Below are 15,107 nucleotides of genomic sequence, written 5' to 3' on the forward strand. Positions count from 1 at the left end.
CTCTACCAAAGGATTCATATCCTCCAAAAATTGTTCCGAGTCCTTAAAGATTCCTTTGAATAGCAGGTACTATTATACGGTGACTACGCGATATCGTGAGGAATTACACTCTCCAACAGACAATCTTTGGATTGGGAAATTCATAGTGAATATATTTTCGTTTAGTATATAAAAATCCCAAAAGGATTTTGAATTCCCAGTCCAAATTTTTTAGAGCACATTATATAGCTTCAACCATACTGATATTTTGCTGTATACTTCGCTTCGATGTAGAATCATTTGTACAGAATATGGGTCACGTCAGTCGACGTTTTGATGTTGACCCCCCCCCCCCCCCCTCCCTAAAAAAAGGTTATATCACGATTTCACGGATATTTTAGCCATATTTATACCTATCCCACATTATGGTCAGGGTATTATGTCTTTGTACATTTGTTTGTAACATAGAGAGGTATCTGCATAGAATCACATTATGAGTCGATTTATGCATGTCTGTTCGTCCCTCTGTCCATGTATTTTTGTGAATAATATACAGTTACTACAAATTTCGTGAAAATCGACTAAGATAGGCTACAGCTTCCATAGATATGTTTCACCCGATTTAATGTTTAAGTCCTTCACCTTCGTAATGTGCACTCTGCAAATTTTACCGAGATCGGTTCAGGTTTGGACACAACGGTTCTTGTGTTTCAATTAAATAATATCAGATCGAATTGCCCCTATTGCCCCGATATAGTTTTGTACCCTATGTCTTGTTATACTTTCAGCGATATGGCTATTTATACCCTCAGTTATATGGCTATATCATTTGATACGGCCAAAACGTGCTTCATCGAAATAACGGTTTTAGACTCTACGTCTCTTTGGACCAAATCCATTTCAGGACATTTGGAGTCGATCTAACTATGTCTGTTCGTCCGTTTGTCTGCTGGCTGGTACGCACGAGAGCTCTAGTAATATTATTATCAAATTTAGGTAAAGATCGGAGCTGGACAATATCGATCCACCCCTTCTGGTACATTCCCACAAAAGGTGGAACTTTTCAAAGAAAATATTTTACTACGCAGAAAGAGAAAGGATAATCGTATTTTGTTCCAACTTTGCAAATTCTAATATTTTCATGAGTACTGGGTTAGGTGCAAAAATGGACAATATCGGTCCGCTCCATCAATTATCCATCAATTATAACTCTTATAATATATGATGTTTGAGTCCGATTGTCTTCAAATTATATCACAATATTTTTATTAACCCACGATCTGGTGTAAGGATGGAATATATCTGTTCACTCCTTCTGGTACCTCCCCCACAAAAGGTCAAAATGTTGAATATTCATTAAGCTCATAAAACTCGAAATTAACATCCGATTCCGATTTCATACAGACTAGGTACAACTTAATATTTTCATCAACACAAGATCTGTAGAGATTGGGCCATTCCTTCTGGCACCTCCCCCACAATTAATTTCGAGTATCGATGAAACTCTTAAAACGCGAAATTAACACCCGATTCCATTCAGGCTTGATATATTTCAATATTTCCATCAACACAAGATATGTTATAAAGATGGGAGAGATATGACCATTCCTTCTGGTAGCTACCCCCGCATTGGGTTCAAATTTTTGAAAAAACACTCAAGGAAAGCAAAATAAACATCCAAGCCACTCAAATATTTTGCTAACACAAGATCTGTTGTGATGATGATATTTGTATATCTGCGAACACCTTTTGATACCCCACCCACAATGAGTAACAAATTCAATAATTCTAATTCTAATCTATCATAACTTGCGAAACAAATCAGCCATTATTTTATCTGTCTATACCTAAATATTTCTCTCAGTTTACTGCTGAGATGACTATGGAATTTATGATTTGGCATAAAATTGGAAATAAATGTTAGATTTTCTTAGAATTTTATCCATACCAATATTTATACCCTACAATACTATGTGTTGGGGGTATTATAAGTTTGATTGGGCCAGAATTTATGTAACACCTCGAAATATTGGTTTCCCATATAGGAAAGTATATATGGATCTTCCTAGCTCGCCGAGTTGAGTCGATCTAGCTATGTATGTCCGTCCGTCCGTCTGTCCGTCTGTCCATGTTAATTTGTAATCACTCTACAGGTCGCAATTATGGCCCGATCTTCACGAAATTTAAAATGAAGGTGGGGTTAATGTCAGAATAGAACCCTATTTTTTGGAGATGATCGCCAAATGTTTAGGGGTTGAAATGGACCAAATACTGAAGAAATGTCGGATTTTGCAGTAGCTATACAGGTCGCAATTATAGACCAATCGATGCGGAATTTCGCATGTAGCTAGAGTTTAGGGCGGGGAAGAAGCCGACCAATTTGGGTGGTCATCGGATAATATTTAGCGGCTAAAATAGACCATATTTATACCCTACAACACTATGTGTTGGGGGTATTATAAGTTTGATTGGGCCAAAAATTATGTAACACCTCGAAATATTGATTTCCCACATAAGAAAGTATATATGGATCTTCCTAGCTCGCCGAGTTGAGTCGATCTAGCTATGTATGTCCGTCCGTCCGTCTGTCCGTCTGTCCATGTTAATTTGTAATCACTCTACAGGTCGCAATTATGGCCCGATCTCCACGAAATTTAGAATGGAGGTGGGGCTAGGGTCAGAATAGAACCCTATTTCTTTTGGAGATGATCGCATAATATTTAGGGGTCGAAATGGACCAAAAACTGAAAAAATGTCGGATTTTGCAGTAGCTTTACAGGTCGCAATTATAGACCAATCGACGCGGAACTTCGCATGTGGCTAGAGTTTAGGGAGGGGAAGAAGCCTACCAATTTGGGTGGTCATCGGATAATATTTTGCGGGTAAAATAGACCATATCTTTTGTGTTGAAAAAATTCAAAATTTTTCATTAAACCGCGAATATTTTAAATCCCGGCGAAATCACAAAGCCATGACAAGGTTACTTCTGATCTTTAAATTGATGTTAACATCCATCAAATCGGATATATAGCAAAATATGTGCGATATATATGTTTATCAAAGAAGATATGCTTGAAAGATCTTTTATATGTCGAGAACGGCTGAACTGATTTCGACAGTTCTCATTAATTCAGAATGGCCTCTTGATAAAAAAAACGCCTACAAAACGCATAAAAATATCTCTCTAAAGAGGAAAACATTGATTTTGTAAAATTTTCTCATATTTTTTCAATTTTGTCATATTTTTGGCATATTTTCATTTTGAATTAAACATTTGGTAATATTTCCACAGCTAACAAAACTAAGTAGTTAGGATATCAGGATATCATATACAGATCGCATTTATGGCCCGATCCTTACGAAATTTTGCATGGGGATAAGATGAGGGTCAGAGATCGCCATATATTTAGGGGTTGAAATGGACCAAAAACTGCAAAATTGTCAGCAGGTCGTAATTATCGCCCGATCCTCAGGCACATTTGAATGAGGGTTACCGGATATTGCAAAAACCAAGCACTTTTGGATGGCCATCCAAAAATATTCAATGTGTGAAATAGTTTGCCGACTTTTGTCGACAAAATACGAAAATGTCCATTACAGTGACTTCTTGGAGAATTCACAAATACAGGAGAGACGCACTTCTGACTATTTCTTTAACGCTGATTTAGTTGAAGAATATAGTCAAATGTCTGTATCTCATATAGATGCGTTTAGTCAAAAACCAACAATAAATGATAATCTTTTGCCACTTCTGAGAGATTATAGGTCTTTGGGAAATATTGGTTCCAGACCAATTTACGTGCAACATCTACCAATAAATTGGAAATGAGCAAATTCGTTTAAGTTGTTATTATTCGAAAATTAGAGAACGAAACCTGATGGTTTTCTTTTATTATTTGTCACAATATCTCGTGGAATTCATTCGAGTATCTCGCCTATATAAACTGTATCGTTTATTGTAGTGTTGTAGGGCATTCAACGGTCGGCCCCGCTCGACTGTAGCCTTTGCTTACTTGTTTTATCTGTATTAGATGAGGTATGAAAATGGAATACTTGTGTCGACTGTATCTTGTACTTCACTCACTTTGTAATGTTTTCTAAAAATTATCACATATCTCATATACAGTGAAACAAGTAATCAATATAGTAGAACCTGGCAATTCGCAATTCTATATCATATTTATTTAGGTCCGATTCGAAATGGACAATATTGACCCATTCCTTCGGAACCTACTCCATAAAGGGTCAAGAATTCGCATTTGAGATGTCAAAATATATTTAAGTAATCGAACATTGGCTGAGGGTATACATCTGGGGGCAAAAAAATCTATATATATAAAAATCAATTGTTGTTTGTTGGTAATGGAATCAGTTGAGAACGGTTTGCAGAAAAAAAAAAAGAATTAAATCCAAAAAAAATTTCAACATTTTCATTTTGACTTTTAAAATGTACAATAGTAATGTTTTATATTGCACATTTTTTCCATTTTGACTTACTATTATCGAATGCACATTTGTAGTGTTTTTTTCTTTTCTTTTTTTTTTGGAATTCTAATATGATGTGTAGGCTTTTTTGGGTAGTATAAAGCCACAACGGATAAAACTGTTATTTATAGATTTTATGTGTTTATTCGTATTACCCAATAAATAGATAAAATCTATAAATAACACTTTTATCCGTTGTCGCTTAATATGAATATTCTAAAATCCGGAAAATCGACAATTTTTCAATGGCATCGAATTTCAAAATAATAGTACATTCTACCGACAAACTTCGTAAGGACCTTTAAAATTTGCCGCAAAATAATCAGCGAACCAGTTGAAAATTCTTTTTCTTTTTTCTATATTGAAATGTACATTTTCTTATTGTTTTGGATTCTGAATGAATAATATTAGCTTATGTTGATAATTTAAGAAAAACCATCTTTGCAAAAACTGATCACGTTTTGGTATCACCATCATGTGATTTAAGGTATTTTCGAGGTCTTGGCAACTTTTTTCATTTTTTTGGCGCTTATTTGACATCTTTGTTTCTAAGGGGGAAGAAATCCTCTTCTTATAAAATTTTTATTTTTCCGAAAAGGGCGCATCTTAGTCTTGAGGCTACCTGGGGTAAAAAACCCTGGGGTAGAAAATCATCTTAAATATAATTATCCACATAGGCATTTATTTAAGTATAGTCAGCACATTGGTCCACTTTCCCAACCAATGTGTGGTCAGAAAAGATAATTTGGTATTCTATTGAATTTGTAACCCCCCAAGAGAATATTGATTGGGAACGTAGATTTGGGATTTACGTCTATATGAAATAAACTCCGAAATGTCAATCTGGGACTCATTCAGTCGGAAATTGTGCCAAAAACATGAAAAAACAAGTAAGCAAAAGCTATAGTCGTGCGGGGCCGACTATGTGATACCCTACAACACTACAATATGTTAAAAGTCCCCTTATGTCCAAATCCATTTTGGAAGATTTCGATTTTTCTGTTTTTGGTTCTTTTGAACCCCTAACTATTTTGCGATCATCTCTTAAAGCAAAAGGGCCCTATGTACCCCTAAATTTAGCCTCATCTGTATGATAAGCTTATCTACGATATTTGAATGGAATTTTTTCCCACAAAAGTAGTGGTCTATTCTACCCGCTGTCCTAAACTCTATCTTCATGCGAGATTTCGTGTCCTTTGGATTCTATTTGTGACCTTTATAACGGCTAAAAAATCAGGACATCTTTGATAACAATGAGCCTAACCCTTCTGAGCCTAACCTACCCTTTTTCGTGAGGATAATTGCAATCTGTATATAATAACCCCAACTTGTGTTGTAAATGAAAAAATATTACAAAATGTATTCTTCAATATTATAAGTCAAAATGAAAAAATCGCATGCGATAAAAAATAAAAATATGTCACAAAATACTGCAAAATATATGTTAACATCATTATTGACATCTTTTTATGCGATTTTTTTAGATTTTGTACTTTTATGCCAAGAGGGCATTCTGAATTGACAAAATTGGTAAAAATCGGTCCAGCTATTCTTGAGATATAAGCATTCTAGCTAATATCCCCTTCTTTTGTATATATACATTGTATATATTTCGCTATATATATCCGATATATTTACTATCGGCATCTACGTAAAGGTCAGAACTGACCTGTTCGTCTATTTGAGATTTCGCCGGGATTAAAAATATTCGCGGTTTAATGGAAAATTTAACTTTTATTTAACACAAATGTTATGGTCTATTTCCCCCTCTAAATATTACCCGATGACCATCAAAATTGGAAGGGTTATGCCCAGCCTTAAGCTCTAGCCCCATGCTAATTTCCGCGTCGATTGGTCAATAATTGCGACCTGTAGAGCGACTGCAAAATCAGGAAATTTTTCAGTTTTTGGTCCATTTCAACCCCTAAATATTATGCGATCATCTCCAAAAGAAATAGGGTTCTATTCTGACCATAGCCCCACCTCCATTCTAAATTTCGTGAAGATCGGGCCATAATTGCGACCTGTAGAGTGATTACAAATTAACATGGACAGACGGACAGACGGACGGACGGACATACATAGCTAGATCGACTCAGCTCGGCGAGCTAGGAAGATCCATATATACTTTCTTATGTGGGAAATCAATATTTCGTGGTGTTACATAATTTTTGGCCCAATCAAACTTATAATACCCCAACACATAGTGTTGTAGGGTATAAATACGAAATTATGAAGTAACTAATCTCCACCGCACAATTTAAATGACAAACAATTAATGTCCATCTTACGGTAATCGGAGCAAAAGAGTAATTTTTTTGGCTATTCTGACAACATTCTGCCTTCAAGTATGAGGTGGACAAAACTAAATACCACGCAGTACGGGATTTTAAACGTTGGAAATACAAATTTCAAATTATAGCTCATTTGAATGCTTTATACAATACCAAAAATTGAGCTGAATTTTCACATGGGGCTATTATAGATGTTCTTTATCATATAGGTATTTAGCACTCAAATTAAAGCCTATAGCTGAAAAATAAGATCAGTCTATTCAGAATATCTAAAACCGACGGTAATTATAATTTTTGCATTAATATTAATTTATATTTAGTCATTACTCATAATCAAGTCATTACATATAATCAAAATCGGAGTCATTATAATGGAGTCATTACTTATAATCAAAATTGTGCTGCCTACATAAGTCAGAAAGTACGGACCGGCAACGCGGACCGGGCCAGCTAGTTAATTATTTTAATTATTGTTCATTAGATCAGAAAATCTATCGCTCCTCTACGTTTGCATAACAAAAATTGATTTTGTTTTTAACAAAACATTTTCTTCGGAAACCCAATAAAGCATTCAAGGACTGCCTTAAATGTAAGGTCATTTCAATGTTAAGAACTAAGCGACCGACCTACATGTCAAGTTTTTCCTCCTAGTTCCTGGTAATTCACTTAATTTATTTCCAAGACATTCCACCTCTTGACTCTCTACCACTTATTTCTGTGGAAAAAATACGCTTTTATTATTTTATTATCTCCTCATTGTGGCATGTATCTTAAATTCATTAATATCTTCCAGTTGATTATTCCCCAATTGTCAAAGTCATTTACGGCTGACTTTGGTTTATGGTTTTCACATTATTATTTTCCCTTCTCACTTTTCGACTTGCTTTCTTGTGGCCAACAAAAGAATACTTAAAACTAACACCATTTAATGGCCCTAATCTTCCAATGTCTCCCCTGATGGCAGAGGAAGTAATAATACCGCACTTAGATACAACTCCCTTGCAATTAAATAAATTTTCCACAGAAAATCCAATGCAAGTTCATTGCGAGCGTAGATTGGGGCCAATGAAATGAAGAGAATTCATAAGGACATGAGGAAATAGACATTAAAAATCTAACAAATTCCATTTCATATGGGAAAAAGTTCTGCATCAACACCAAAAAAAAAAAAGGCAGAAAATAGAGAAAACAAATAGACACGTAAACTTGAATTATAAACACAAGAAATTGTAATTAAATGAATGAATTAAAAACAGGAATGCTGAGACCACCTAGCATCTCGTCCCTCCACCACCACCTCCACCACAAACAAAAGAAACGAAGAAACAGTGTGTGAGTGTCATAAGGAAAACAGGAAACAGGAAATGGCAAGTGTTATACCATGTGGAGGCGCTGAAGTGCTATGTGTTGAGATAAAGTGAATATACATATATAGAAGTGTAAAAAGCTGTGAAGTAAAAATAACAAAAGAAGAAAGACAAAAAAAAAAAAAAATACAACACCAAAGAAATGTAAGTGTTTCATATGTTATTGTCAAATGAGTGATCCTGAAATGAAAACACAACAGACTAGGTGGTATGTATATCCACTTAGACAGACGCTCGACGCGCGGGAGCAAATAAACCTCAGCCAGCTTTCAAGTGTTGACAATAACAGTTCTGATAACACACACATACACACTGTTGGATGAGTTCTTCTTAGACAAACAATTATCAAGTGATACTTAGAATACAGTGGAATATTGGGATAATATGGTAGATCTTTTGACGGTATAAAAATTATTATACCTTCAGCCATATGACTAGATAGGATATACAGGGTGAGATAAAGAAACTGCATCAAAGTCAAACGCCATAAGTTTCATTTTTTTTTTAATTTTATAAAATGAATGCAAGAAATGTCGGAAATAGCATCAAATTTTAGAATAAGTTTAGATTTGTTCGAATTGGTCACCTTTGGCACGAATTATGGCCTTCAAACGGCCAATGAAACCGTCACACGCTGCCCGAATGTTGCTCTGCGGTATTTTGACCCATTACCGGCGAAGCGCTTGCTTGAGGTGATCGACACTGTGGTATTTTTTAGTGCCAACCTTGCTTTCGACACAATAGTCCAACGGATTGGTATTTGGAGATTTTGGTGGCCATTGTGCATTTTTGGGTGGCGCGTTCTGAGTGCGATGGTGCTGAGCCCTGTTGGAATCCCCAAGGTCTGCGGTAAAAATGTTTGCGAGCCTCCAGAATATTTTCGCGATAATATTCGGCATTTATTCTGATGTCACGGTCGATTAATACGAGCGGAGAGCGACCAACGGCCGTTATGGCAGCCCACACCATCACCATGGCCGGCGCTTTAGTTCTGGTGGCCAACCGAAGGTGCACATTTTCAGCTGACCTCTTTGACAAGTGAAAACGATCATTTTGTTTGTTTACAAACTGCTGGACAACGAATGTTTTCTCAGCGGAGAAAACCAAATTTGGCAGTTCACCACTTTCGGCCAAGCGAGGCAACTCTTTGGCTCTTCTGAGTCTATTTTCTTACTGTTGCGGTATAAGTTCGTGCACTTTTTGGAATTTCAATGGCTTTACCCCGAGCTACTTTTTTTCGATATTTGCCGAATGGAATATTGCGATTTGTTCAGCTCTCGAGCCATTTTTCGGCCATTGCGACGCGGGTTTCGCAAGCAGTCCGAAGTTGTTTGCAGTTTTGTCATCTCACTTTCTATATATTTATCAGATTTTGTGTTAAAGTCCCTCACTTGCGTAATATACACTCCACAACAATAATCTTTGGTATCACAAATATCAGATACAGCTCAGAAAAAAGTGCTTAAAATTTTGTCAATATCGGTTCAGATTTGGAAAAGGCTCCCGTATACATCTTTATCCGATTTCAGGTGTTTTGTGCACCAAATGGTCAATATCAGCCCAAATAGACTGAGCTACTCCAACCGGATTCAGTCAGTCTAGAAGCACGTACATTCAATTTGGTGAAAATCGGTTCAGATATAGCTAAAGCTCCCATACATATGTTTCATCCCATTTTGGGGTTTTAAGTCTTTTACAAGCGTAATATGCACGCCACAAATATGATATTTGGTTTCAGATATCTTATAGAGCTCTGAAATACATTTTGCCAAATTTGCCATTTATATCCTTAATTCGATTTCAGGTTTATTGCGCAAATAATGGCTAATATCAGCCCAACTGAAGTTAATTTCGGGACGTACGTTTCCATTTTGCAGAGCTCGTTTCTGAATCAGAATTTTATATGCATCCCACACATTAGTTTCCTCTGAAACCAAATTATAACTTCTCTAAGCCCGAATGTTGATAGGTTGTATAATCTACTTCAAATAAATTATTTTGTTACGGGAGCTTTACTAAATACACATAGTGGTGTAGGGTATTATATATTCGGCCCCGCTAGACTTTTGACCTTTCCTTACTGGTTTAGTTCGAATTTAGTGTATCTAACCTACATCCCATTAGCGACGTGCATACCAAATTTTAGAATTCTACCTCCATCCGTTTGACCAGTGCAATAGATTCCATTTTTAGTACCTTTTAGTATTTTCATTACAATTACGGACACTTAAGTCGTTCTTGTGTTATAAATTCAATATGCCTATGAATTACTGTGCGGAATTTACTTACCTGTAGCATTATTCGGTTTTCCATTCATTTCGACTCATAAAGATCCATGTGTGTAGATACAACCCGTCGTGTTTAAGCACCAGCATATGATTTTCAACACAATGAAGCAGAGAGCACACTTAAAATATGTTGCAATAACAACAGGAGAACAGCAACAACATTAACAACAAAAGGAAACATCAATTAATTGTGAAAACAACACAATCAATCAGTAGAAATTTTCGTACGTAAAGTAAACGTACTAATTCTGGCTCATCACAAAAAAAAACGAAACAACAACAATAACAAGTTCATATGTATCACTCTTTTGCGTCAAGTACATCCTTGATTTTTAGTATCCGATACCAGACGAACGAACATGAAACAAAAACAAAGAAATGTGAAAAAATGGTTGAAATTCATTCGTGATGAATCACTTGTTTAAGTTTTATCATGAAATTAATGAGTGTTCTGAAGCACTTGCATACATATGTCTTTACATATGTAGGTATATTCAACTGCTATCATTTTCCCTCGTGGCTAGGTAGATATTATCCAAATAAGGAGTTTTCAAATAAGTGAGTGCTATAAAAAATGCACGATAACGTCGGAAGGGTATGGAAATGTACGAATAAAAGTACTAAATGAAGCTGAAATTCGAAATGAAGAACATTGTTGGCATGTAGGCGGCAGTCATTTTTATACCCTACACCACATAGTGGTAAGGGTTTTATGTATTTGTGCATTTGATTGTAACATGGGGAAGGAAGCGAGATAACCCATAATTGCTTTCGAGGATCTTTATAGAATCACTTTCTGAGTCTATTTATGCAGGTCAGCCCGTCTGTCCATTCATTTTTGTGAACAAAATTCAGGTCGCATTTATTATCCGATTGAGATGAAATTTTCCAAATAATACTGAAATTGGTGAGGATCGGTCCAAATTTAGATGTAGCTTCCATATATATCTTCAGCCGATTATCGAGTAAATGTGCAGCAAATGGCCACTATCTGTCCAAATAAACGGAATTTTTTCACATCCGATCGAATTCAGTCTAGAAGCAAGAAAATCGGATCAGATATAACTAAAGCTCTCATATACATGTTTCATCCGATTTGGAGTTTTATGTCCCTCACATGCGTAATATGAACTTCAAAAGACATTTTGTACCAGATAACATATGGAGCCAAAAACACTTCTATCAAATCAGATCAGACTTGGATACAGCTCCCACATATATCTTTATTTGATATTAGGTTTATTGTGCACCATGCGGCTAATATCAGCCCAAATGGACTCAAATTTGGCAATTCCCACTGAATTCATCCTAGAAACATGTACTTCAAATTTGGTGAAAATCGGTTCAGATATAGCTTTATATGTTTCATCCGCTTTGGTGTTCTAAGTCCCTCACATGCGTAATATGTACTCCACAACAATGATTTTTGGTACAAGATACAGCTCAGAAATACGTGCAGAAAATTGTGTCAAGATCGGTTCAGATTTGGATATAGCTCCCATATTGATTTTTATCCCATTTCAGGTTTTTCGTTTTCCAAATGGCTAATACCAGTCCAAATGGAGTGAATTGTGGCACATCCGACCGGATTCTGTCTAGAAATACAGGGTGAGATAAAAAAGACTGCAAAGTCCAATGCCATAATTTTTACTTTTTTAAATTTTATTGAATGAAAGCAAAAAAAATATCGGAAATAGCATCAAATTTTAGAATAAGTTTAGATTTGTTCGAATTGTTCAACTTTGACACGAATTACGGCCTTCAAACGCCCAATGAAACCATCACACGTTGCCCGAATGCTGCTCCGCGGTATTTTGGCCCATTCTCGGCGAAGCGCTTGCTTGAGGTGATCGACACTTTGGTATTTTTTAGTGCCAACTTTGCTTTCCAAAATACTCCATACACAATAGTCCAACGGATTGGTATCCGGAGATTTTGGTGGCCATTGCGCGCTGGAAATGAAGCGAGGAACCTCATTTTGTAACCTTTTGAAAAGTCCAAGGTCTGCGGCCAAAATGTTTGCGTGGCCAAGGCTTTAATACACCCTCTAGAATATTTTCGTAATAATATTCCGCATTTATTCTAATGCCACGGTCAATTAATACGAGCGGTTGTTATGGCGGCCCACACCATCACCATGGCGGCGCTTGAGTTCTGGTTCTCTTTCTGTTGCCCCGAGCTCATTTTTTAATATCCACCGAATGGAATATTGCGATATGTTCAGCTCACGAGCAATTTTTCGGCCACTACGACGTGGGTTTCGATCAAGTCGCTTCTTTACTTTTCGAACCATTTCTGCTGATGTTGCTGTTTTCTTCCGTCCACTTCCTTGACGTCGGGCTACGCTACCAGTAAAATGGTAACGAGCGATGGTAGGAGACACAAAAGATATATTCACGTTTAAATGCTGCAGTGCTTTTATGATAGCCACTTGAGGGTTTCCAGTGAAATATAAAGAAATCACACTTGAATTCCATCACAAATAATCTGGAAAAATCTGGAAAATTCTCACCAAAATATCTTTGTACGCTTGTAAATAATATAATATACTGTCACTGGAATAATTTTAACAGCTGTCGGACGAGTGATTTAGAAATGACAGCGGTCTAAAGTTGGTTGCAGTGTTTTCATCTCACCCTGTATATATGTTTCATCCGATTTGGTGTTTTAAGTCACTCACTTGCGTAATATGCGCTCCACAACAATGATATTTGATACCGGACATCAGATATGGCTCGAAAATACCTCTGCCAAATTTTATCCTATTTTACAGTTACTGCTCACCATATATGTAATATCAGCCCAAATCAATAGATTTTTTTATATTTAACCGGGCTGGGATTTTGAAAGTTGATACTAAAAGGGTACGAAAAGTACTAAAATGTACTCAAAAATTAATATTTTTTATGGATAAACGGAATGAGCTAGAATTCTGAAATTTGGAACAAAATTCATGATGGAGTTCAGGATAGATGCACCAAAGGATTTTTTGAAATCCGCATTTTTCTGTAATCAAAAGTTCTAAAATTGTACTAAGTTTTTAAAATGGTACCATTTAATATTATGTGAACGAATAGATCTAAAAATTAAATATGAGAATGAGCGTGGAAAGTAAATCTGACATATGAAGATGGTTTTGTAAATGTGTATTAAGTGTACTAACTGTTGGTTTAGTGTAAACGGATGAAGCTGGAGTTTTGAAAATTTTATTTTGTTTGTGATAAAGAGATGGTTTTGGAAATGTGTACTAAGAGTGCCCGAAAAGTACTAAATATTACTGTATTTGGTACATTTTGTTATTGGCTGAAAAGAAAGTGCTTTAAATCTGAAATTTGGTTCTAGGTTCTAGTTGTTCATGTGTAGCCTGGACATATGGAGTTGGTTTCGAACATGTGTACTATAATTGTACGAAAACTACCGAATGGTACTATAGTTGGTGTTGGGTGAAGGAATAGAGCTGAAATCCTGAAATGTGATATAGATGTTACTTTTGGTGTCTGTCGTTAAGACATGGAGGTGGCTTTGGAAATGTGCACTATATACTTGTGCTTGAAAAATACAAAATATAACTAAATTTGTTGTTGGGTGAAAGGATAAGGCTGGAATCCTCAAATTTGGTATTGAAGTCTCTGTTGATATCTGGAAGTGGGATATGGAGGTTTTGGAAATGTGTACTACAATTATGTGCTAAATGGTACTAAATTTGGTATTGCGTGATGGAATAGATCTGACATTCGGAAATTTGATATTTAGGGTGCTGAGGTGCTTAAGAATTCGCTGTGCTTTGGAAATGCGTCCTATATTTGTAAGAAAAATACTAAATGTTAATAAATTTGGCATTGGTGAAGGGATAGGTCTGGAATCCTCTAATTTGATATTGAGGTCTCTGTTCGTATCTGAAATTTACATATGAAGGTGGTTTTGGAAATGTGTACTATAATTGTACGACATGTACTAAATAGCTCTAAATTTGGTATTGGGTGAAGGAATAGAGCTAAAATCGTCAAATTTGATGTAGATGTCTCTATTTAAGGGTGGTTTTGGAAATATGTACTCTAATTGTACTAAAGGTACGAAATAGTACTAAATTTGGTGTTGGAATAGGGCTGAAACCGTGAAATTTTATATTGCGATAACCGTTGTTTTCTAGTATTGAGATCTAGAACGATTTTGCAAATGAGCACTAGAATTATACGAAAAGTACTGAATGTTACTTAATTTGGTATTGGGCAAAGGAATAGAGCTGGATTCTTCAAATTTTAGGTTTAGCCTCTGTTGCTAACTACTGATGAGATGTGGTGGAGGTTTTTCAAACGGTACTAAATTGAAATTTCATATTGAAGTCACTGTTGGTGTCTGTGTTTTAGAGAAGGAGCTGGTTTTTTGATATTAGTACTGTAATTGTTCTAAATGGTACTAAATTTTTTGTAATTAAAGAGTATCCTGAAATTTGATATTAGGGTCACTCTTAGTATATGAGGTTGAGATATGGAATGGTTTTTCAAATGAGTACTAAAATTGTACTAAAAGTACTAAGTATTGTACCGTTGGTATCTGATGGTGGTGGTTTTGAAAATGCGTATGTTTTTTCGAAAAGAACTAAATGGTACTAATTTTGGATCACTGCTCATGTCTAGGATGAAGATATCACGATTGATTCGGGATATACGTAAAAATATTACAAAATTAGTTAC

The sequence above is a fragment of the Musca domestica genome, unplaced genomic scaffold, assembly GCF_030504385.1.
Source record: "Musca domestica strain aabys unplaced genomic scaffold, Musca_domestica.polishedcontigs.V.1.1 85, whole genome shotgun sequence".
Classification (NCBI taxonomy): Eukaryota; Metazoa; Arthropoda; class Insecta; order Diptera; family Muscidae; genus Musca; species Musca domestica.